This window comes from Crocodylus siamensis, chromosome 5 (genome assembly GCF_052110815.1).
Source record: "Crocodylus siamensis isolate JL-2025a chromosome 5, ASM5211081v1, whole genome shotgun sequence".
Classification (NCBI taxonomy): domain Eukaryota; kingdom Metazoa; phylum Chordata; order Crocodylia; family Crocodylidae; genus Crocodylus; species Crocodylus siamensis.
In genome coordinates, this window is record NC_143399.1 from 88,857,579 (window position 1) to 88,882,233 (window position 24,655).

Consider the following 24,655-nt stretch of genomic DNA (forward strand, 5'->3'; position numbering starts at 1 on the left):
TTTGAGGTATGTAAAAAAACCATTTAAAGCTGTGTCTATGTCCAAATCACCGAGTCTTTCTGAATCTTTCCAAATTGATTCGGAGAGATTAAGGTGTCTCCTGATTTGATTCAGATTTGGCCACCGAATTGAGCCGAATCGAATCAGGGATTGAAGCTTTGCACAACCCTAATGAATATGTTAACAATGATAAAAATCAAATGTTTAAATCTTGATATGAAGTAATTTTTAGGGCCTAAACTCCCACAACCTATTGTTTCCTCAAAACAGAAACTTTTTTATTAAGGCACACTACAGTTAGATCCCTCACATGTTCTACCCTCCTTTTCTCTATGTATAGAGCCTGTAGGTCTGGCCTCAGAGCTATTCTTTATACCATTGATCAATTTAACAGATATTCCCTGGACAGTCTCTGTTTTATGGGAATAAGACATCTCAAACTCTATGGAGTATTCCAGTTGGGTTTTATATTTCCTTTGTGTCAGATGTCTTATCCCAAGACCTTTATAAAAGAAATCATAAATTGAACTCAATATATATAGCACAGCTTATTCCTATTCCTGGTGCTTTCCAGCTTGTATTCTTCAAGGCTACCTGTCTCCCAAGCACAGGAAAAACAATTACCTATATTTTCTCTCTATTGCATAAGAAAAGGTATAAAACTTCATGAAAAAGAGAATCCTAAACAAGATTTTTTGGGAGAAAATAAAACAACTTACTAAGTGTGGAGAAGAGATAGCTGAAAGAATGGTTTTACTATACCACAGGATTCAAATTACAAGTGTTTGGACCATGTGGAGAAAGCATGGAGTGAAGTCCATCACACTAGAAACAACAAAATAAATGTGATTGCTGAAGGAAGCCAGTCACTCAGAAATCACTCCAAGCTGATGTTTTATCTGAAGCAGATGCTTTAGAAAGGAAAGTCTTTAATCTCCACACTGACTACGTCAAACATTATTGATGGCTTAGCAGTGAATCAGCATAAGAAAATCCATTCTGTAGGGAAACCGTATAAATGTGTAAATTGTGAGAACAGCTTCATCCTTGGTAGTTGCTAAATTAAGCTCTTGGGCCACATCCACATGAGCAGGGGCTCGCATTTGCAGCAACACAAATAGTAGTGGCACAAATTTGTGCTGCAGCTTTGTGCTGCAGTGCATGCCCCTGCTGGTGCAGTTTGCAGTGGGACATGCTGCTGCTCCATGTGCTGTATGGGGGGCTGACTGGCTGCATGGGAGTCCTCAGTGTGGGGGCTAGCCAGCAAGCAGCCCCCACACTGAGGCACCCTGTGCCCCAGCCAGGTGGAGAGTGGCACTTGGAGACAGGGGGGCAGGCAGTCCATGGCTCCTGAGCTTGTCTCTGTGTGATGTGGAGACCTTGCACTGAGGCACCCTGCACCCCAGCCAGCCACTCCCCAACAAGCTGGGGTGCAGCGTGTCTCAAGACAGGGGACCAGGCAGTGTTGGGCTAGCTGTTTCTCTGTATCCACATGCCTCAGTGCAGGAGCTCCGCTGCAAAGCCCCCATACTGAGGTACATGGAGCCCTCGTCTCAAGGCATACTATGCACCAGCCAGTCCCCAACCAGGGAGAGGCTGGCTGGGGCACAGGGTGCCTCAGCATGGGGACTCCATGTGGCTTAGCATGAGGGCTCTGTAGCAGAGCCCCCACACTGAGAGACTCAGAGACAGCAGAGCAGCCAGTCCAAGGCTGCCTGCTCCCCTTCTCAAGGCCAAATGCACCCCAGCCAGCCAGGGAGTGGCTGACTAGGGTACAGGGTGCCTCAGCATGGGGGCTCTGCAGCACACACAGATGGGGGAGTGGGAGCCCTGGGCTGTCTGCTCCCCTGTCTCCATGTTTGTCCTGGCACACAGCACTTTGGTGTCTTTGGCACCACTTTTTTTTTAGAGTTTTTTTTTGCATTGAATGTAGCAGTTAAAAAGTGGAGAGGTACCTGTGGAGTCAGATGTCAGGCAGGTTATAATGTGTCATAAATCCAATGGCTATATTTAGTTCATGATTTTTTGTATCCAGGAGGTTGATGAAATGAAGTTCATAGGCTTGTCTCTGAGAAGTGTTTTGTAAGTTTCCTTTGAGGATTAGAACTGAGAGATTGGAGAGAGAGTAGTTTTCTTGTGAGATATGTGCCCCCACAGGTAATTGGGTATTCTTGTCATTGCTAGATTTCCAGTGTATGTTCATTCTGGGGAGCAGTTGTTTGGTCTCTCCTATGTGCTTTCCATCAGGGCATTTAGTGCACCGGATGAGAGATATTACATTTCTGGAGGTGCAGCTGTAAGATGCAGGGATGGTAATAGCTCTGTTGCAGGGTTTATTAATTGTGGGGGCGGTGGAGATACGGTGGCAGGTTTTGCATTTCTTATCATGGCATGGTCTGGATCTATTCAGTGTGTCCTGGGCCTGAGGAAGTTGGTTTCTGGTGATAAGGTTAGCGAGGTTTGGTGCTTGTCTGAAGGCTAGGATGGGTGTTTCTGGGAAGATCTCTTTAAAAATAGGGTCTCTTTCTAGTATGGGTTGCAGTTGTTTGAGGATTTTCCATATGGGTTTGAGAGAGGGGTGATATGTCATAACAAGCGGTGTGCGATTTGTGTGTGTGTGTGTGGGGGGGTCTTCCATACTGCAGCAACTCTCCATGTGGTATCTGGGTGGCTCTTTCAAACGTGATCCATCTCTCTGGAGGAGTGTCCTTGTCAGGTGAAAGCCTTTTTAAGATTGGTGATGTAGCAGTAAGTAAACAGATAAAAGATATATTGCATATAGAAGATATTACAACTGACAAGAACAGGTTGACTTTTATTAGTAGGTGTTAAGGATTGGGAATCCAGAAAAAAAATGACAAAGCTGATATGGAAATACAGAGTGCCCAAGCGAGGGATTAACAATAGAGGGATGGGGATGAGGAGGGGAACGCAACTAGGTTACAGGCGATACAATGTTAGCCAACTAAGCCCGGGGGTGGGGGGTGAGGGAGGGAGGGAGGAGGTTCGCAACACTGAGAGAGAAAGGAGATAGATACACACAGACCTGTTACAATGGTCCACAATGGTGGAGGAAGTGGCTCGGAGGAAGTATCTCAGTCCGTACAGTCTCATCGCGGGGGTCCTCTTCGGGTGGAGCGGGGTCGTCCGTGGTGGAAGAATCCTCTCGAAGTGAAGCGAAGTGGGGGGGTGGTTCAGGCCCTCTGGGTCCAGTCCAGCGGCATCTCGTCTGGTGGGGTGGGTGTACTGGCAGTGGCCCGTGATGTGCTCCACGTAGATGTCGCGGGACCAACAGATGGTGTCGGACACCATGAGGCAGCGCATCAGCTTGGCGTAGCAGCGGGAGACATGGCAGGCGTGGAGGATGCTGTCGTTGCTGGGGTCCCAGGCTCTGAGCGTTCCCACGATGAGCGCGTCCACCGTCACATCATAGCCGTGGCCCCTCAGGGTGTCGGCCAGCAGCATGTACTTCTCTCGCTTGTGAGCCTGGGCGTCGGTGAAGGCTTGGCGCCGGTTCTCAAAGGGGATGGTGACGTCCACGATCACGATCTTCTTGGTCTCTTGGTCGGTAATGACGATGTCGGGTCGCAGCTGGCTCTCGCAGCCTGGGACAGTGCGGTTCACGGAGATCTCCTCAGCCGTGGCCCGGATGGCCCTCACCAGGCAGTCCTGGACAGCATTGTGGCGGAGCTGCTAGACTCTGGCATGAGGCTTACAACTGCACAGCACATGGAGGAGGGTCTCCGCTGCGTAGCCGCACCGTCAGCACCTCTCGTCCTGGTGGCCAAAGTGCACGGCCCCATTCAGAGGCAAGCAGTTGAGGCGGGCACAGTGGAGGAAGCGCCAGTCCGCAAAGTGCATGAAGCTCCTGGTGGGCATGAAGTGATTGCTAGCATCCCACTTTGAGGTGACGTTGAAGACCTGGCCCTGGTTGGGTTTGGCCCTCAGGTCGCCGGCATACTTGTTACGGATGGAGTCCTTCAGGAACCTGTCCAGGAAGGGCCTCATGCAGGGTGTCACGGTAATGTGGTCAGCATGCGGGGCTGGTTGCAGGGAGACTCCCAGCTCCCGGAGCTCCTCGGTCCAGGTCCAGGCACAGCCAATGTGGTTCCCAAGGCGGTGCGTGGCATTGCAGGCTTGGCTCCACAGCAAGGCAAAGTCCCCGCCATCTCAGCTGAACTCACCCTCCAGTGAGCTGCTGAGGAAGGTGGCCAAGTCTTGTCCGGTGGGCTGCCACGCGATCCTCTTGCGGGCGGTCTCCTCGAGGGCGCTGGCAGCGATGATTGACTTTTATTAGTAGATGTTTTGGATGAGGAATTCAGAAAAAAGATGACAAAGCTGAGATAGATATACAAAGCGCCCGAGCGAGGGACTAACAATCGAGGGATGGGGGAGAGGAGGGGAACGCAACTAAGTTACAAGTGATACAATGTTAGCCAACTAAGCCTGGGGGTGGGGTGATGTGGGAAGGGGAGGGGGGGTTCGCGACGCTGAGAGAGAAAGGAGATAGATACACACAAACCCATTACAGTGGTCCGCAATGTTGGAGGAAATGGCTCGGAGAAAGTGTCTCAGTCCATAGAGTCTCATCGCGGGGATCTTCTTCGGGTGGGGTGGGGTCGTCTGTGGTGGAGAAATCCTCTTGACGTGAAGCGAAGCGGGGGGCAGTTCAGGCGGCGGTGCCCTCTGGGTCCAGTCCAGCGGCGGCTCGTTTGGAGGGGTCGGTGTTCTGGCGGTGGCCCATGATGTGCTCCACGTAGATGTTGCGGGACCAGCGGATGGTGTTGGACACCATGAGGCAGCACCTGTAAAAGGCCGAGAAGTGTAAAGGCTTCTTTACTATTCATTACACCCAGGAAGAGCATACACCAACTGCAGGTGCTTCCTCAGCCTGACAAAGGGTTTTTAAACCTGAAAACTTCCCAAGATATATTTCTCCAACTAGTTAGTTGGACTAATAAAATATGTCACATCTACTCAGAGAACCTTGCCTGCCTGTTCCTTAGACCAATACACCTCCAACGAGAAACCCAGTTAACACACACATGACACGAGTTTTGCTTTCAACAATTTGAGGGGCACTTTCACAGAAGTCTTTGCAACTATCTCCTTGACACCTGGTAGGCTTCATGCCTTCAGAAGGGTTACCATGTCTGCTGTTTTCATCCAATTCTGCAAAAAAAAAGACAAAGTTATAGGTATTTAAGTGATTCTCCACTATAGTCTAAGGCCAAATCACATGGATTCAGTGCCAAATCTTTCGAATCTGATTCAGCCAAATCAATTCAGGACAGGATCCAAATCACCAAATTGAATCACTGTATCCCGAATCGGCCAAATCCAAATCTGAATCAAACATGGGCCACTTTGCACAGGCCTACAGTACATGTAGTGAACTCATCCTTTTTTTTTTCTTTTTAAATCAATGGGCCAGCTTCTCCACAGTTTTTCATCTTGAGTCATCATTTGCATATATGCCGAGTGAATTTAAAATACAACCATCAGCATGAACGAATGGAGAATTCTGATTTGGTAGCACTTTAAACCCACTTTTCAATCTTTTACACATATATAAATGAATGTATATGTTGCAAAACCATGGAGAGTTAAGCCAAAAGCATTTCTCAGACCTGGGCAACACAGGCCTGGTATATCAATAACCAACTCTGTGGAAGTCACTGGAGTTACACAAAGAAGTATTTTGGCCCTATACATTCTATAGGTAAGAACAGGTACATTATTCCAATTTAAAAGAAGAGGTACTTACTCTGCATCAGCTAATTCACAACAGTTTTGTGTATCTACTGTATTCTGTGCCAATTAAAAGCTGAACTGTGGTAATTTTTTGCAGCTACTACAGATCAGCTGGTGTACTCATGAGTGGAAAGTCTCTCCAACACCTTTGATTCAGTATAATTGTTTAATCTGTTTATAGGCAATCTGGGAAGAAAAGTCTACCCCGGTAACCTCTGCAAGACCTAAGCATGGTCTGGAATGGGTGGCAGCCAATGCAAGTCACAGCAACCACTGAGGGACAGTATGGAGGAAAGGTGGGCTTCCAAGCCAGCTGTACAGCACTTCCTCAACCACTGTGCCAAGTTCTCCTTTGCCTGCCTCAACCTCTCAGTGTCTTAATAGCTTTGCAAAGCTAATAAAAAGGATAATCAATTTTTAGTTCTCCTAATGAGCAATGTGAAATATATGTGCATACCACAAAAACCTGAGGCTTTTAAATAAATTGGACAATGTGATGGTTTTACTAGGTTGTAAATGCATGATTCATCATAACCTGGCCTATGTGATACCATAGAACTCACCTACCCATCAACTGCATTTTCATTCTCAATGATTTTTCTCACTGGCCATGTCTACACAAGATGCTGATTTCGCAGTAGCCCATGACTACCGCATGGCAGTGTTACATGACAGGAAGCATGACACAAAGCTACTGTGCAGTTTTCTCAGGCTACTTCACAGTCAGCATCACGAAAGAGCCATTCTGTGGCACTTCTGCACAGTATCTCCAGTTACTGTGCAGTAGGGCCGTTCAAAGCGGGCCCTGTTCAGATTCAGATTTGGCCCAAATCGGGGACAGTGATTTGATTAGTTGATTCGGATCACTGTCCCTGATTCTATTCAGTCAAATCCAAATCTGAAGATTCGATGCTGATTCAGAGAATCAGAGATTTGGAAACAGACACAGCTTTAAAAGTTTTTTCTACATACCTTGAGGTAACAGGTACAGCTTGTGAATGCTGTGATGCTGGGGGGCATGGAGCATCCCACAGGAGTGCGGAGGTGCCCTCCACATGCTCAGTGGTGAACCCGGAACTGCTGGGTCTGCCAGGAAACGCACTTCTCTCCCCTCCCCCCGTGCTCGGTGATTGGCCGCAGGGGAACCCTGGGTGCCCCCCGCAACCCCAGAAGGCACCTGACGCTGAGCTGAGGGGGCATGAGGGGGCCCTCTGCACGCTCCCTGGCAGACCTGAAAGTGGACTGGAAGTGCTTCTAGTCCACTTCCGGGTCTGCTGCTGAGCACACTGAGGAACCCCCCCATGCTTCAGTGGGATGCTTCATGCACCCCCAACACCACAGCGTTCACAAGCCCCTGCTACCTAGAGGTATGTAGAAAAAACATTTAAAGCTGTGTCTATGTCCAAATCTGCCCGAATTGATTCATAGAGTTCTGATTTGACTTGGAGAAATTAAAGGGTCCTATGATTCAATTCAGATTCAAAGATTCAGCCACCAAATCAGACTGAATCTCCGCCGAATCGAATCAGGGACCGAAGCTTTGCACCTCCCTACTGTGTATTCTGAGATGCTGATTGCACAGTAATGACTGCGCAGTCAGCATCTCTTGTCAATGAGGCCACTGTGTCATTAAACTACTGGAGCAAAGCAATGGGCAGAATCTGGAGCAAAGTGAGGGAATGATGATATTCACCCTCCAGAAGACAGGCTAGGGCAATGCAGTCAGCTATTTACTCAGGACATACTGCTCAGCTCCAAGAGAATCTAGATGCACTTCTGTAAACTACAAAAGAACAGAAATTGCTGCTGCTAAGAGCAGTGACAAACACCAGTTGATATTCCTTACCCCTCCCCCTCCCCCCACTTCCCTGTCCACACCTATTAACTCCCATGCCCTCTGATGTTCCCTGCTATGCATTTGTATTTTCACAGGCATGCATTTTGCATATTGGCTTAAGCCTAAAAGAGTGCACAAACACCAGCAGACTCTCCCTATACCTGAAGAAGGATGTTTGTGCCTGAAAGTTTGTAAATAACACTTTTTTCCAGCTATTTAGTTGATCTAATAAAAGATATCACATTTACAGAAAGAACCTTGTTTGCCTATGTTTTTAAACCAACATAGCTATAAACAACACTCCTGAAACTTATCCTCTGCACTTTAATGAGAGTGGAATTGTGTCCATACAACACAAAGGTATAAGGAAGCAATAGGGAGTTTATATGAGAAGAAAACCAAGGGTTCTTCTAACAGCCAGGTTGTATGATATCCAGGTCTGAGTAGAGAGGCACTGCTTGTTTTCCAGTACGCATAAGGTGTTGATCTTAGCTCCTTTTCTGTTGCACAGGTACTCAGAAAAAGAGCTACACACTGGCTGTTTGGGAGAAAGAAGAAAAATACCTTCAGGAAGCAAGATGCTGGATCACAGGGCTTCTCAGTTCAGAAATTTTGCTTTGCTTTCTGTTCTTGTCATCTTAAATTGTTTTCTTGTTACACAAATGTTCCTGGAGGAAAAAAATAGTTTGGCTTAGACTGTTCCCTCTGCTAAACCATTCTGTTAGTGCACAGTTTCCTAGTAAGTATGAATAACTCTGGACATAAAAAGGAAGTAGAAGAACTTTGTTGTGAAGGAAGGGCTCTTTGACTGCCTCTGTTCAAAACCAGAGGGTCTTGGAGCTACCTTTTTCCTATGGCATGATCAAAAGAGCTTTGGTCCCTCTTCTGTTTGGTGAGAAAGAAAAAGAAAGGTCAGTCTTTTTATCATAAGGTTTCATGGGAGAGCCTTTTATCATAAGGTTTCTTGTTGATACCACACAGGGAAAAGCCTTCCCAAATCATATATGGAGAGGGGGAAAATTCTTTGGGGCAAAATTGCTGAAAAACTGGCACAATAGGCACGTACCAACAAGCACACATGTGCAGGGATGCACATTTCCCATCGGACAAAAGACAGTGGCATGTATTTGCACTGCTACTATTTGTCCCCAGGCCCACCACTGCTTTGAGGAACCACAAACTGCACATGCATACTCATGAAGACATGCCCAATATCTGTGTGGCCTCTTATTGAGGTTATCTAATGACTGGACTGGTCTGCAAACAATAGGTACTGGCTAAAATATCAAGTTTGGACTCCAGCTCTTAATTCCCTTTGAGAGGGGACATAATTCTTAAATTGTTCCATGCAAGTTTTTTCACACAAGGCTTTCAAGTACCAGTGAATAGGCCCAGAAAAGCTGGAAATCTTGCAGCTTTAGTTAAGATTCATGCTGCCCAGTTCAAGATTTGGGCTAAGAACAAAGCCTTTAAATTTTGAGATGATTTTACTGAGGGCCAGAACATTGAAGATAGAAGAAATCATCATGTGAAGGCTCAGAAGAGTAAGCAGGACAGGGCAATGTTGATTTAGGATTAACTTCCAAAGAGGAGTCCCTTAGGAAAATACAAGAAAGAGCTCCTCTAATCTATCCAGATGTCAAATCCACTACTGGGCCCTTTGCATGGTGGAAGAGCTGGAAAATGTATCTGTTGTCCAAGCAGGATTTGCTTTTAAGGGACCTGGTTTATACACAATTATGCCTTTGCATCAATGGGCCCTGGGGTATAGAGCCTGTCCCCCCGTGATGTCCATCTCAATACATTTCTTCTTATGTATTTTTAAGATACAGACTTAGATTCATATCTGTTACTTTCCTTTATGCCTTCTGTTGTTTCAGTACTCTATTTGTAATCCCTCACAGCTGTATTTTTAAGGGCTGGTAGTAATGTTTTTATTACCTTGTATTTGAAACTCTCAGAGTGGAGTCATTCTACATACAAACTCAAGTCTTCCATTGATCCAGGATTGTCTAAGGCTTTTGCTTGTTAAGATGTAAGGCCCTCCTCAGGTGATGTCTGTTGGTGTAGCTCCTAAAATCCATACTCAGCAGAGGAGCTGGTCTTTTCTGGCGGTCATATGGCATTTGAGACCACCAGCAATACAGATTCTGTATGATGTTTGTTATTAATAGCTATTGCTGTGTCATCAAATTAGAATATTTTTCATACACAGAGCTCACATGCCACATTTTCCTCTATTCTTTCCTTCCCTCTCCCATCTACTACCATGAAACCACTACTTTCTACCACCATTTGTGTAAACTGGGTAGAGAATCCCACCAAATCAAAATGATAGGACTTTCTGCCTTCCCACTTAGCACTCAATCTGCATAAGTTTTTAAGTGCTAGGGCCTGAACAAGACCGAAGGCAGCAAAGCATCAGGCTGGCTGTAATTATTGACGTTGACATTGCAGGTTTGCTTACCCAGAAAGTCATTGTCCCTCTATTTTACTACCGTATGAGCTCAATGTCTTCTTGTTTCTTCCCCTGTGTCTTGCATTTGTGCAAAGAGATGAGAATATTTTGCCCTGCAATATTTTCTTGCAGCCTTTAAAAGGATGCTAAGCTGAAATCTAATTCATTTTAAGAACAAATTTAAAGTTTTGTCCAGCCTCCTAGTCTCCCTGGTCATTCTTGTAGGTTTACTATTAGATTCTCTTATCTTTCACAATCGGATTCTCTTATCAGTTATTGCCTGTATAAGACCTACACAAACAGGGGGAACTGACTAACTCTGCAACTGGCAATACCCAAAGAGTAGTCAAATACACACAATAAACAAGCTAGGGAAAGCAGAGATCTTCCCCTAATCTCTCCAATTACTGTATGATTAGATTTTACTTGTAACACTGTATTTTCCAAACAGAAATCTGCTTTTTTTTTTTTTAATTGGGGCTGTCTACCTTCACTTCTACCTCTCATTACCACCAAGGAGCAGGTACTGAGAGACATAGCTCCACTAACTTTTTACTTCACTGTTGATGTACTCCCCCCTGCCCTCCCCCAAGCGGCTGCAGAATTCCTGCATTTTCTCTTAGGCTTTACATCTTCATTTCTATGGTTAAACCTTTGTCTTACTGGGCACGTCTACATGTGTGGTTAATGCTGGCTGGGGGACAAGGGTGCTTCAGTGCAGGGGTTGCCTTTCAACTAGCCCCACACTGAAGCACCCTGTGCCCCAGCCAGCTGAGTCAGCATTTACATGTGCATTGCTGTGCACAAAAAAACTCTTCAGCAGAGTAGTACTTGTATTGACAAGTACTACTCTGCTGTGGAGTTTATTAGTTTTGTGCGCCCTAATAAGGGTGTACATGTAGACACCGAGATATTTGCAGTGTAGTTAATTAGTCAACTGCACAGTAAATGTCTCATGTAGATAAGCTCCCTGTGTGTTTATTAGGTTTATATTATATTCCATGAGTCCTGCTTTAAATTCCTTTGGATGTCTCCCATAGCCTGAAATCAATAGTAAAGCTCAGTAGCCCAGGATCTGTCCTCATCTAAACAAAGGCCTTCTACATCAGAAAGCCATTCCTCCACAAGGTAACATATAAACAATTTGTGTCTATCATTCTGCATGTTTCCCCCTACCCCCACCCTCCTCCAGCCCCCTTGACACTGGTAGAATCTCAAAGGAAATAAGCAAAGCTTTCCTAATATAGAAACTCATCTTCTCTGAAACCACTTCTCATTCTGTTAATGGAGTTTTGGAAATGGTTCAATTCTCTCCCTACACTAATACCTTGTTCTTTTCCTCTGATAGCTGTCCAAGCATCAGAGTCATCAGTTTTCTTAGCTTTATTAGCTCATTTTGAAGAAAAGCACATGCATTCTAACAAAAAAAAGAAAAAAGATAAAAGTGGTTAGGGAATTTTATGGCTGTGCTGTCTAAAATAATAATAAAAAAGGTATCTTGGGCCATCTTTCTGAAGCCATTCTTTCTCTGGGGTTTTCTGTGAGAGAAGACCATATGCACAGTATAAAAACCATAAATGGATGATTCATGGGAGGTTAATTTATTCAAATACTTTTTTTCCCCACTTGATTCAACTGGCTCATTCGTCTAAATGTGACTTTTGCCAAACAGCAGAACAACAAGCTCCAGATCAGCAACAACAAAAAATTCCTCTGGTTCCTTTGAAGTCTGCTGGAACATGGGTGTCACAGATGGAATCATGAAGATCCATTTCCAAAATACACAGAATCAAGGCTCAAGCTCCCTACAACTCCTCTGTGCACTAAAGAGCACATCAACTACACCTTCACTGCTCTCCATAGCCGAAAACATCCCTGGTCTCCATGGAGAATGAGAAAAGGCACAAGGCAATAGAAGCTCTGCACAAAAGATATGATACTGCTACTCAGCTTAGGTCAGGGCAAGCTAGCAAGCAATTCTCTTCCAGAAACAGTACTGCAAGGTCCTGAAGGCCTGTCGATGCCATGCTGGCATTTATGAAGTCTTTTCTGCTCCTACTATGGTGTAGTAAGCTGGTGTAGTAGGAGTTGAGAAAAGCTGAGGATAATTTCTGTTCCCTGAAAAACCTTCTGGGATTTTAATAGAGGAACGATAAAGGCTCTACCCACAAAGCAGAAAATGTAGGAAGCGAATGCATAGTCAGTGTAAAGGACTGGGAGAGCAGGGGCAGAAAGGAGTCAGGACAATGGCCCTCAAACACATCTCACAGAAAGCTTGGGGGACCTCTAGGAATCAATGCAAGGAATGAATGAGAGAGCTCCATAAAGGATTTCTGCACAACCACAAATAGGAGAAGCCAAGATGGCATCTGGCGGTTAACCAGGTTTGTCACCTATTTGTGTAATCCTCATGAATCCAACAGGGTTCATTGACCTCTAGCTACCTTCCATGTGCCTTGTACCAGCTGCCCAGGATAAGCTTTCTAGACATTTCTTTACCAGATGCAGCATGCCCAAGAATAGTAACTGATTGAGATGAGTGTTTTGTGAGAAATAGTCAAGCTTTGACAGAAAGTTCACTGTCCAAATAGCTTTTCCAAAATGAATGCAGGTGGGCAGGAACACAACAAGAGGTAAAACAGTGCTTATTCCTATTTCACTGAGCCAGTTTATGATGGCTGCAATCAAGAATGATGTATCCCCAGCAATATTATATCTAAGACTAGCGTGTGCTGCCATAGGTCATAGTCAGGGCTGTAGCATTCTGTTTACTTGTGGCATGTCTCTCAGTGAAATACAAGGCTACCAACAGGATAATTAATTTAGCTGTGACATCAAACCAGCTAAGCAGAAAGGGTTGGACTTGCTGAGAGACAGAACATGCATTACAGAACACTGCAGACTCCACTTGAGTTCATAACTAGGCTTCAATCTAACAAAGCATTTTAGCACCTGTGTTAAGGATGTGAGTACTAGGGCTGGGTGAAATTTGGCTGGCCATTTTGTTTCGACATGGTTTCGACTCATTTTGAGGTTGAAACAGCAAAATAGAAATGAAGCAAAGGGCTTCAAAACAGACATGAAACAAAATGAGGCTAGACAAAATGTTTCAAAAGTCAAAACATTGCAACCATAGTGCTGAGGATGGAAGTCAGTCCAGCTGGGCTGTACCCATCACCAGCACTAGATAGGGCTGGGGGCAGGGAGTCAGCCCAGCTGAGCTGACTTCCCATCCCCAGCACTAGATCAGGCTGGGGGTGGGGAGTCAGCCCAACTGAGCTGACTCCCCATCCCCAGCAGATCTAGCGAAATGTCAAAACAGAGTCAAAACAGCTTCACTGTTTCAACAAAGTAACATGGAACAGATGTTTCAAATCAAAATGAAATTCAATATAAAATGCTGTTCCGTCAAAACCTCAAAACTCAAGGCGAAATGGAACGGTGCCATTTTGCACAGCCCTAGTGAGTACTACCAAGTGGGGTGGTATAAGGTTAATGTAGCAGACTGGGCACTGGATGGGGAAATTTCTTGTTTGATTCACAGCTCAATCAAAACATGTCATCTTGGAAAAATCATTTATGCTACTCTGTGCCCCCCTCCCCTGCCACACGGACCCATAAGAATGTTGCCAAGTTAAAAACTGTCAATGACTGAGGTGCTTGGACGCAATGCTTTTGGGACCATATAAGTATCTGGAGTATAGATTGTAACCAAGTTGGTCTAAGGACATAGTTAGACAAGGTTCTTTGGGTAAATCCAATATCTTTTATTAGACCAACTGAAATAGTTGGAAAAATTCTTCTTAGCAAGCTTTCAGGCACAAACACCTTTTGTCAAGCTGAGGATGCTTCCTTAGCCTGATGGAAGGGTGTTTGTGCCTGATAGCTTGCTAAGAATTTTTCCAACTATTTTGATATTGGATTTACCCAAAGTACCTTGTCTGCCTATGTAAGTATCTGGGCACACGTTGTCCATGTGCTTACTGGACTGTCTTGTTACAGGATAAAACATTGTTCATTAGAGTTTGTAGTGCTCCTGTGAGACATTAGCTATCATTCCCAGGTTGCAGGGGAGACTGCTGAAGGATAGAGTCACTGAATTGTTTAATGTTAAATACCAAAAGGTAAACAATACAATTGAAATTAATTAAACATGCAGGACATATACATCACTTCTAAAAATATAAGCCACTGACTATTAAAAAAAGGCCACAGAGTGTACATCTACACGAGACATTTACTGTGGACTTTCCTAATTAACTCTCCAGTAAATATCTTGGCATCTACATGTGCAGCCCCATTAGGCCACAGGAAACTAACTCCATAGCAGGTTAGTACTTGCAAACAAAAGTACTATCCTGTTGCAGAGTATTTTCAGGTGTGGTAACACATGTGTAGATGCTGACACAGCTGGCTAGAGCATGAGGTTGCTTCAGTGTGGGGGCTGCCTGCCGGCTAGTCCCAAACTGGAGCACCCTCATGCCCCAGACAGCTCCTCTGCAGCACATTGAGCCAGGCTGGAGGAGCCCCTGACTGACAGCCCCTGCTCCTGGGCTGCACCAACTGAGCTCAACATGCTGCGGTCCCAGACACATGTGAAGACAAGGTGCCCAGGAGCAATAAACTCTAGCATGGTATGTGCCAGAGTTTATTGCTGTGCATTAATATGCACATGTAGATGTGCCCAGGAAGAGTCAAATTTTGAGCTGGGCTAAGCTTGGTTTCTGGTATTATTCACAAATCTCTCCCTACATATCAAGTACATATTAATGTGCATAAATTTGGAGGCAATTTTATGTTTCATTGGACACAGAGTCTTAAAGAAGCAAGAGTCACCAAACACAGAGTAGGAAAGCAGCTGTCCTCCAGCATTAACCTCAGATAAATGGTGGAAGATGTAACGGATCTTTTTCTAGTAATGATTTTTCATTAAAATTTAGAATTTTCATTTTTGCAGCACTTTTTCAGACTAATCTTGTAGAATTTTTTGCTACTTTTTTAATTTTATAAAGTTTCCCATCACTTTTGGGAAATCTAAATGGCAAGTAGATGTAAATGATTTTCTTGGTTTGATTTCTCTTAGGCTTTGTTTATTTTTACTTTATATTGTGCAAGTGAATAGTCACTTGTTTTAAGTCATTTTTTTACCTACACAGTTCAGGGCACAAGTGTAAAAAAGTGAAATTCAAACCAGTGTATGGCCCTTCACACTACTTAACTCATGTTGTGTCAAACTTGGGATGAACCATAATATATCAGCTCAAAAGAAGACAGAGAAGGAAGACTGGAAATACCTTACATAGTTCTTACCAGAGGAAAGCAATTTTGTATCAAAAAATGTTAAAAGAGTGTCTTCATGGGATACCTTATAGACTTGCAGTCTATCAGGCCTAAACACCAGAACATATTTCCTGGGCTCTGTTATCAGAGCACAGATCAAACTGTAACTTAAGTCGTAGTTCAGGATTTACTTCCCCCTTGCTCCATGGAGAATGAATTTCACCAGCCTTTGACCTGCTGTAGCTAATTTTTCCAGTTTAGGCTGGGTCAGCTTTGCCAGTGGGCAAAGCCATTCACTCCCATACCATGCCCATCCTTACCCTGCCAATCTATACAAGTGAGAGAACGATTGCCATGTCCAGCCCCTGTACTGCTCCCCTGCTTAGCTGATTTACAAGAGGGTAAGTGTGCTTGGAGCATAACAAGGATCAGGATCTCTTCCTGTGGCAATATTTCCATGTCTAGGATGCTCAGTGCATTTTCAAGCTACCAGAGGCCAGCTTTCACTTACAGGCTCAATTTTTCCAAGATGAAAAATAATGGGAGAGCAAAACATGAGTAGCTTGTTCTCTGACAGCACTCACTCTTCATTTTCTCCATTTTCTCTGTCCCTTTGAACATGTGCAATGCAGTGATGCAGCTGCCAGGTTTCCACAGAGATGTAAAATGGATTTTATGCCATAAAATATCAGTGCCACATAATTTAAACCCCAAATCTACACAGTGACAGGTTTATGTTCAAATTATATGAAAATCCAGGATATTGAACACAAACATAATTTAGGACAGAAACCTGCAAATATTTATATGCCCTAGAATTCAGTTAAAATGCACAATTGTGTGCCCTAGGTTTTAGTATTGAGGTATTGTTTGCCTCAGGCTGCTACAGGATAAGAGCTTTCTTTTCCCAAACAAAAATGCAATGCTTTCCTCTTTCTTGCAATGTGTAACTAATAATGCCATCCATGACTAAATGCAGACTTTCAGGGGGGTTAGAGAGTGGTTAGCCTGGGTTCAAAATGGCCACCCAGTCTAACTTAGTTCACCCCAGATGCTGACTTTACACTCAGACCCATTCTCAGTAGGCTCATCTACACATTCATTAATACACTTTTGCTAATGCACATTAAATTTAGTAACTCCAATGTGAGGGTGCCTATAAATGAGTGCGGAGGCTGCTCCAACATTGGAGCAGACTCAATTAACTGAATCTGCTGGAGCATAGTAATTACCTCACTCCAACAGCCTCCTGCATCTGGTGTATCAGCATTCCTGTGCTTCAAAATGGCAGCGGGGTCACTTCAACTAAAGCTCATTAAACAAGCCTTAGTTCAAGTGCCTCTGCCACCATTTTGAAATGTGGGGATGCCAATGCACAAAAGGCAGGAGTACCTGTCTGGAGCTGCTCTAATTAAAATGTCCCCCGTCCCACCCCCGCTGAAGCATGTGTAAAAGAGCCTTGAGGTACTAAAAAAAGATGCCTTAGCCTGTTTTAATGTGCATTAGTAAAAGTGCATGGCTTTTTTGTGACCATTTAATGCACATTAAAATAAGCTAATGTACATTAAAACTCATGTGTAGATGCACCCGGGGATCACAAATCAATCTAAACCCATAACAATACAGAAGTTCTGTGCACATAGACCCATCTAAAAATTGTGGAACCCAGGCTAAGATAGACCTGGGTCAATGTAGTATCAGACTTTGCCGATCTAGATTAGACCAGGCATGGAAGTTCTGTAGTTACTTGTGCAACCTCATGGCTGGGAAAGCTCACCCACTGGTCCCAGATCCCCCCCTTTTTGCCCCCCCCCCACATCTGTCATCAAGCAATTTTTAGCCCCTGGCCCCCTCTGCAGACCAGCCAGCCTGCCCCCCCACCTCAACCCTCCATCCCACGTGCTGCTTCAAGTGCCACTTGTTTTATCAGTGTTTGTTGTGGGAACTGAGCAAATATCGGTGGGGGAAGATGTGGGAGGGATGGAGGTGAAAGTTCACCCAGGGGGATAAAATTTGTCCCTGGTCCCCTCCAAACTTCCCCTCACATGTCCCCCAATCCTGCCAGACCCTCCCAGACCCATGCAGATGCTGTCTGCATCCCCAGTCTTTCTGATCACTCCTCCAGATGCCACCTGACCCATCCCACCTTCGATTGTTTTTATGGACCCTGCTTGCCCTCCCAAACCCCCCATAGACTCCAAATCCCCCCACCAAGCCTGCTTGCTCCATCAGTCCCTCCAAGCCCCTCACTCCACTACCCTCCTCCATCCTGATTTACCTTAAATTAGGTGGCCATTTTGAACCCGATGTAACCTCCCCCTTACCTCCCCCACAAATGTCTGCACTTAGCCCAAGTTATGTGTAATGGCTTTCTTTTAAAAAGGAAGGGGAAAAAAAAGAGACCTATATACTGAGAAAGAACAGCTATGATCTGTTAACTGAAAAAGCAGAAAATTAATTTAAAAAAACCTATACCAGGCCCTCCATGGGTTTTTATAGGTGGAGCTATATTGCCTTCAGGGGAATTTGCACCAGTTTACACCAACTGAGGATCTGTTGATCTGGCCCACATACAGTGCCTGATCTAAGTCAAATGCATGTTAAAGATAAACTGTCTTTTTCAGTAAGTGGGGTTATTTTCTTATATGGTACATAAAGATTAGGGAGAGTCATTCTGTATCAGTTAGTTTACATGTAAGAGAGTATCTAATGAAAAGCCCTATTCTGTCCTCTCTATGAGAGAGCAAATTCCTATACACTGTTTCGGGGTGGATCCAGGATTGGCAAAAGTGGTTGTGCGAGCAGCTGCCTGTGCCCCTTCCACTTTTATATGCTTATATTCCTGGGGTGAAAATTTAGCCCTGGACAGTCTAATATATACCTATCAGACAGCAACAAGAAAAGGGTTGCTGTTCAACCTAGAGGGTCAATATACAACGTGCAGTCACCAGTTGGATAGCATTAATTGACACATTCAAGACCACTTCATAGAGGAAGAGCATGTGATGGCTGCTACCTCACTGGAGGAATCATACAATTCTCCTTGGCAGCTCCTGCCTAGCTATCAGAACTCAACCTAAGTGTAGAGCTACTGGTGTTCTTCATATGAGAGAGAGAGGATGTAGAAGAAAAAAGGTCAGCTTTCCAAAGTGTGTAATTGTTATACCTCATATACCACAGAGTAATATTTTAAGAGGTGTGTAGGAGGTCCCTTGGCAGAGCTATTCTGCTCAAGGACACTGAAAGCATTAAGTCAACTGTCAAGCAAAGTCAGATATTACAATAATAAACTGAAGATTAGCTTGCTAAAGTATATTGTGTACTCTACTCCACAGTCCTGGAAATGTTTCCAGAAGAAAATGAATATACAAATTAAAGCAAATTTGACAGCACACACCTGGGGAAACTTGATACATTGATGCTTAAAATATGAGGGAGCCTTTTTTTAATATATCCTACTGAGGAATAATGCCTGAATGATAGTAGTCAAATATATGCCCTGTGAATCTTCTCTACAACATATCTAGTAAGATTACTGAAACATTTGTCACCAGTTCATATGAATGGAAAAGTATTAGAGGTGTAGAAAAAAAGCAGTTTTGAAAATAAGAATGGGAGAAGCCTCAGAATAGCACTGCTGGACTCCTTGTGCTGCCACTTCAGAAAGACCGTGCAGATACAAGGCTAGTTTCTCACACTCTTTTAAGTTATTCAGTTACCCAAGGGGTCCTACCATCTTGGCAACATGCTGCTGAACCTAAGCTAAAGTACCAGGATCAGGACCTCAGCCATTCATTCCAAAAAATAATTACTGTAATTTATTTCTTTTAAAATTATATTTGTATCCACGTATCTCTTGTATTAAAGTAGCACTTTTAGAGGCCCCAATGATGAACAAGACTCTCCAGCAAACAATAAGAGAAAGTTCCTTTGCCAGGAGCTCATAGAGGTGTCATGGAAACAAGAACTGAGCTTACACAGGGGTGAAGTGACTTGGCCAGGGTCATGTAGTCCCTGAGTGACACAGCCTGGGTTAGAAGCCATGCCTCCCGACTCCCATTTTGAGGACTTTGCCCACTGGCACACACTAATTATTACAATAACATTTTGGATAAGTCATACAAAATAAACTAGCAATATTTAATACACAACTTAAAAGCAATGGTGTACACATAGAACTACCAGAGCCCTACAACCCCATACATTAGTAATGATATAAACTCCAGATCCAAACCAGTGTGGTCACAGCTTATCATCCCAATTCCTCTCCACATGCTTCATAATAAATTTGTTACCACAGGAAACAGCAGCAGGGTGTGCAAGCTTTACACAAATAATTACAATGAAATGAACATAAGCATTATTGGGGGTGGGGGCAATGAACGATATAGAGGAGGATAGGCAGTAAGGCGTACCATGCTGGTTTTGAACTGATGGGTGAGATATACTGGGGGCTGAAGAATATTAGAGTAGAGAGAGATATATAACATATAACTACCCACTGAGAGGCTACGTAACTGTCCACCAGGGGTTACAATGGACAATAAGCTGGGTATGAGTCAGCAGTGTGCCCTTGTAGCCAAGAAGGCTAACAGCATACTGGGATGCAGTAATAGGAGCATTGCCAGCAGATCAAGGGAAGTAATTATTCTCCTCTATTCTGCACTGGTGAGGCCACATCTGGAGTACTGTGCCCAGTTCTGGGCCTCCCACTACAGAAAGGATGTGAACGAGTTCCAGAGAGTAGGGCAACAAAAACAGCTAGGGGGCTGGGGCACATGACTTATGAGGAGAGGCTGAGAGAATTGGGTTTATTTAGTCTGCAGAAGAGAAGACGGAGGGGAGATTTGCAGCAGCTTAAGTACCTGAAGGGTAGTTCCAAAGAGGATGGAGCTAGACTGATCTCAGTGGTGTCAGATGAATTGCATCCAGACACTTAATGGAAAAATGTAGACACCTACTCCGTAAATGAAGCATTAAAGAGAGTCCAGGTTGTGATTGTGGTGTGATTTTTCAGACATTGCAACACACTGTAAATAATTGCCTAATTAGATCATTTAGTGGCGATCTAAAAAAAAAAAATCAATCCATGCATCTACCCTGGAAACAGTTGAATGGTTATCAAATTTAGATACTAATCTATGAATGTCATAATCCTAAAATGTCATACAAAAGAGAGAGAGATTAGAAAAGTTACAGATCAACAATTAGAAGTTGTCTTTCATCTCTTATACACTGAGATGGTTGTATGTTCAGAGGGTTTTATTTAAACAGGAGTGGCAAGCCAATTCACTGGTCCAATATTATCAATTGACTGGTCAATTGACAGCATATTTTTGACCGGTCAAAGATTATAGCAATTTTACAAAAAAACCCTACATTTTTTATAGTTTTCTTGACAAAAATATGACTTTTAAAATGGTTTTTAACATATGTCTTAATGGAAAATTGTGGGGTTTTGTGTATTATTTGGACCTAATGCAATTTTTTACAATTTTTGACCAGTCAACTGACCAAACTTTATTTCACCAGTGAAATACCCAACCTACAGTTATTTCTCAGTTATACAAATCCCTGCATTTTGGGAAGTGGATGTCACACTCAATGAGCCATTGCTTTTTACTCTTTTTAAAAGTTCCCTTTCCAGCCGCCTCCTCAGCTGGAGTAATGGTGGTGCTGGAGAAAAGTCCAACCTGACTTTTTGCTCATTCATATTTCACACGCTTTTGGATGACAACCAAAATGTTTTGAGATGAAGAGTCAGATAAGGGAAGGGATGAAGAAGGAGTCAGGGAGCTTTGAAATAAATATAGGGTACAGACATTCGACAAGCAGAAAATTAAAGGGGATGTACAATGTTTAGTCCAAAGGAAATGCTACTGTTTGATATAAAGTCACTATTGAGGAAGTCAGAAGTAAATTTATTCCAGAAAAAATTACTACAGTGTACATGTCATATGTCCACTCCCATTATAAGTTTCATGCCAGGGCAAATATTTCTCAATGCAAACAGGCTCCCTCGCCACCTAATGGTCAGCTTCTATAATAGCACCTATGCTAGGTAACCACTAGCCGGCTTGAAAAAAAAGGTCACATGTTGATTCCTTACTACAGTGTAAAATTTATTGCTGATTAAAATCCGGGTTAAATTAGTTGGCGCTATTGTGTCATGTGTCTGTGCCCAGGCAGCCCAATTGTGAGTAATCCCTTAGGTGGCACAGACATATTTAGAAACTACGCAAAAAATCTTACCGTCATTTATATCACCGTATAAGCATATGTCACAATTCAAATGCTATTCTCTTCTAAATGTCACTCCAAAACACACCCTTCTATCAGAGCCAGCCAGCTGGTAAAAGAGTTTATATCATACCTTGGAAGAAGTGCAGCCACAGGCATGCTACCCCATCACAGATGATCTGAGAAGTAACATGTCCTGTTAGTAATCAAGGACAAAACATTACTATGAAGTTCTGGTGAACCAGTACAGGACATTCAATCAAATAGAAGAGCTCTCTCCAAGCTCTTCAACAATTCAGTAAAGGTCACATGCCTGGATAAAAGTGACTGGCTCTAACCAAAACCATAGGAGACATTGGGATTAATATCTAACCCAAACACAAAATCCATGGAATGGACTGAGCTTTTTGACCACAGGATTTTCTCACATGGCATCCTGGTGGCCATGAAATCTTGAGCTAATTCAAAAAATTCATCACACTGGAAGCTGAAATCAATAAGCAAATCAATCTTGTTGCCCCCAAAGCGTTAGCAAGTGAAAAACTTCAACAACACATACAGGCACTTCGCAGTATAACAAGGTCATTTGTATACCAACATGAAATTTATCCAAGGACTTATGTACAAATAAGACACTATCAAATTTAGTTCTGAAAATGTACTGTATAGACTTTACATTAGATTTAAACACAACCACTCCTTTTTTTCTCATTTGTTTACTACAGTTTCAAATACACGCCTGGAACAAGATGCATACAAAACAGCCTCATAGCACCATTCAGTCAGGCTTAGGCTATCCATGCTAAGCTCACTTATAAGCCATCACATGGCAGATGCAGGTTAGAAAGGACATTCTTTTTCTGTCCTGTGTTTCTGTAATTATAATGATAGGGAAGACAGAAAGTCTGCATCCCAAATTTCTCAGGGTCTTAGTGAAGTTATTAACACTAATAAATTGCTTAAATTCAGAGCAAGTTGTGTTTTTAAACAAGTTTATTCTTTGGGAATCTCTCATCCAGTTTTTAATAGTTAATAAAATCTTTGCAGTTCTCCTTTAAAAACATCTAGGATTGCTCTGTTTTTAATAAATGCAAAGCAGATGCAGCCACTTACTATTCACAGTTTCTCCTAAATTATAGAATATATGTCATAATGTCAAATCTGCTTGTACGGAATAATTGGAGATCTCACTGTTATCTGTCTGGAGTAAATGTCTTATGTACTGAATACCCTGGTGTTAGCAAAAGAATATATTAATATGGAACATGTGGACTCATAATTCCCCACTTAAATAGGATTTATGGCCTGAGAGAGTATTTAGCTGTGGGACAGATCATTCATCATCACAAACTGATTATGGACATTTGCAAGAGACAGGGTTTCAAAGGATGAGATTCTGCAACCTCCCTGCATACTGAGTAGTGCCCTATTCCTCGAGCAGTCCCATGGGGAAGACCATAAAAAATAAAGCCCAGGAACTCCTTGAAGGACAAACGACTGCTCAGTGCAGCAGACGTGGTAAGAAGTCAAGTATTTTTTAATAATGTGCCCAACCCTCTGTTTCTTGCACATCTGATATTCTCCCTTACTTCAGAAGGAGTTTTGTGTGCAGAGGGGTAAAAGATTGAACTCATCTCCATTATACTTTGGAATTAACTCAATACTACTTTTTATATCTTAAGTACCCCAATTTGGAGAGGTGGGGTGGGGTGGGGTGGGGAAGAGTTATCCAAAGGCCCTAAAGCTAGAGGGGAAAAACATTCAAAAGTACAATAAAATAACACCTTCTTGAATTTTAAATGTTGTATAAGGAAGCGCCCTCATATAATATTCATAAATATATGACTACATTACTGCTTGATTTGTTGGATACACATTTTATGTTCACGTAGCAAACCCATTCCTCTACTGTGTTCTGAGGAACTTATTATTAGATTGCTTTTCCACACCCTCTCTTTTATGTCTGTGTGATAGGAGTGCCTCTTCTGGAGTCCGTCTATCGGTGACCCCGCCCTCCTGTTATGGGCCAACTGCCTGCTTTCTCACCTGCCATGCCTTGATCTTAATTAATGGATGTTAATTAGTGGGAGGCTGCCCATTTATTGCCCCGGTACCAGGGGGTGCTATCTGCGGCTCCTTTTCCTCCCCTACACCACAGCCCAAGCCTCGCAGATGATACTGACGTGGTTTGATCTGGGCCTTGTTGGAATTTGGCCCTCCTCGTGTCCTCCCTGTGCTTTCCACAGCCCTACCTCACTCTGTCTCACTCCACGCCTTCCTGGCTCTCAGACTTTTGGCAGCCCTGTCTGGCACTGCACCCTCACTGGCACCCGGGCTCTCTGCAGCCCTGTCTCGCCCTGCACCTCACTGGGCTTTTAGGCTCTCCACAGCCCTGTCTCACACTGCGCCTCGCTGGCACTCTGGCTTTCTGCAGCCTTGTCTTGCACTGCGCCTCACAGGGCAGTCAGGCTCTCCGCAGCCCTGTCTTGCTGCCCCCTCTCTCTGGGCCTGGGGTTCCTGCTGCTCTGGGTCCCCTATGAGGCCTCCTCCATCCCCTAATAGCCTCACCTAAACCACCGGTTAAAAAGCAAAAACAAGACACAAGCCCCTGGGCTATAACAAAAATTCCAAGCCGCCGGCTAAAACATCATTCAGTCCCTACTGGGGAATACTCCGTCTCATAACAGCATCAGGAGCTGCTCGTGCAGTCAGGCCTCTCCCCTTTGCTTGCTCCAGCAGAGCTCCCTTCCCCCTTGGCTGCCAGCAAAGAACTTCCCTCCTGGCCTTGGGCCTGGGGTTTATGTGGGAGCCAGGCCCTGCCCCTTCCAGTCAGCTGACCAGGTGCAGGTGAGCCCAATTCCCTCCTTAACTGGTTGTCCCAGCAACCAGCACCTGGGTTCCTGCCTCTGCTCTGAGAGTAGTAGGCATCTTAGTGTCCTGCTACTGTCTGATACAATTGTTTTATTACATTGTCCTCAGTGATGAGATGATTAGACAAAATATCAAGTTCTAGGACTGTATACAGATGATTACACAGAACTATACAGATAACCCAGCCTTGGACAACAAGTCTGGTATGTTACCTA

The 24,655-nt window shown here is 43.8% G+C and overlaps 1 long non-coding RNA gene across 1 annotated transcript in view; it reads right to left on the reverse strand.

Moving 5' to 3' along the window:
- Nucleotides 1–7,895: 7,895 nt before the first annotated feature.
- Nucleotides 7,896–24,655, reverse strand: part of LOC149864383 (uncharacterized) — a 42,836-nt gene continuing 26,076 nt past the window's right edge. The window contains exon 3 of the long non-coding RNA XR_016442672.1: nt 7,896–8,259. This is a non-coding gene — a long non-coding RNA (uncharacterized LOC149864383). The remainder of the gene's footprint in view (nt 8,260–24,655) is intronic.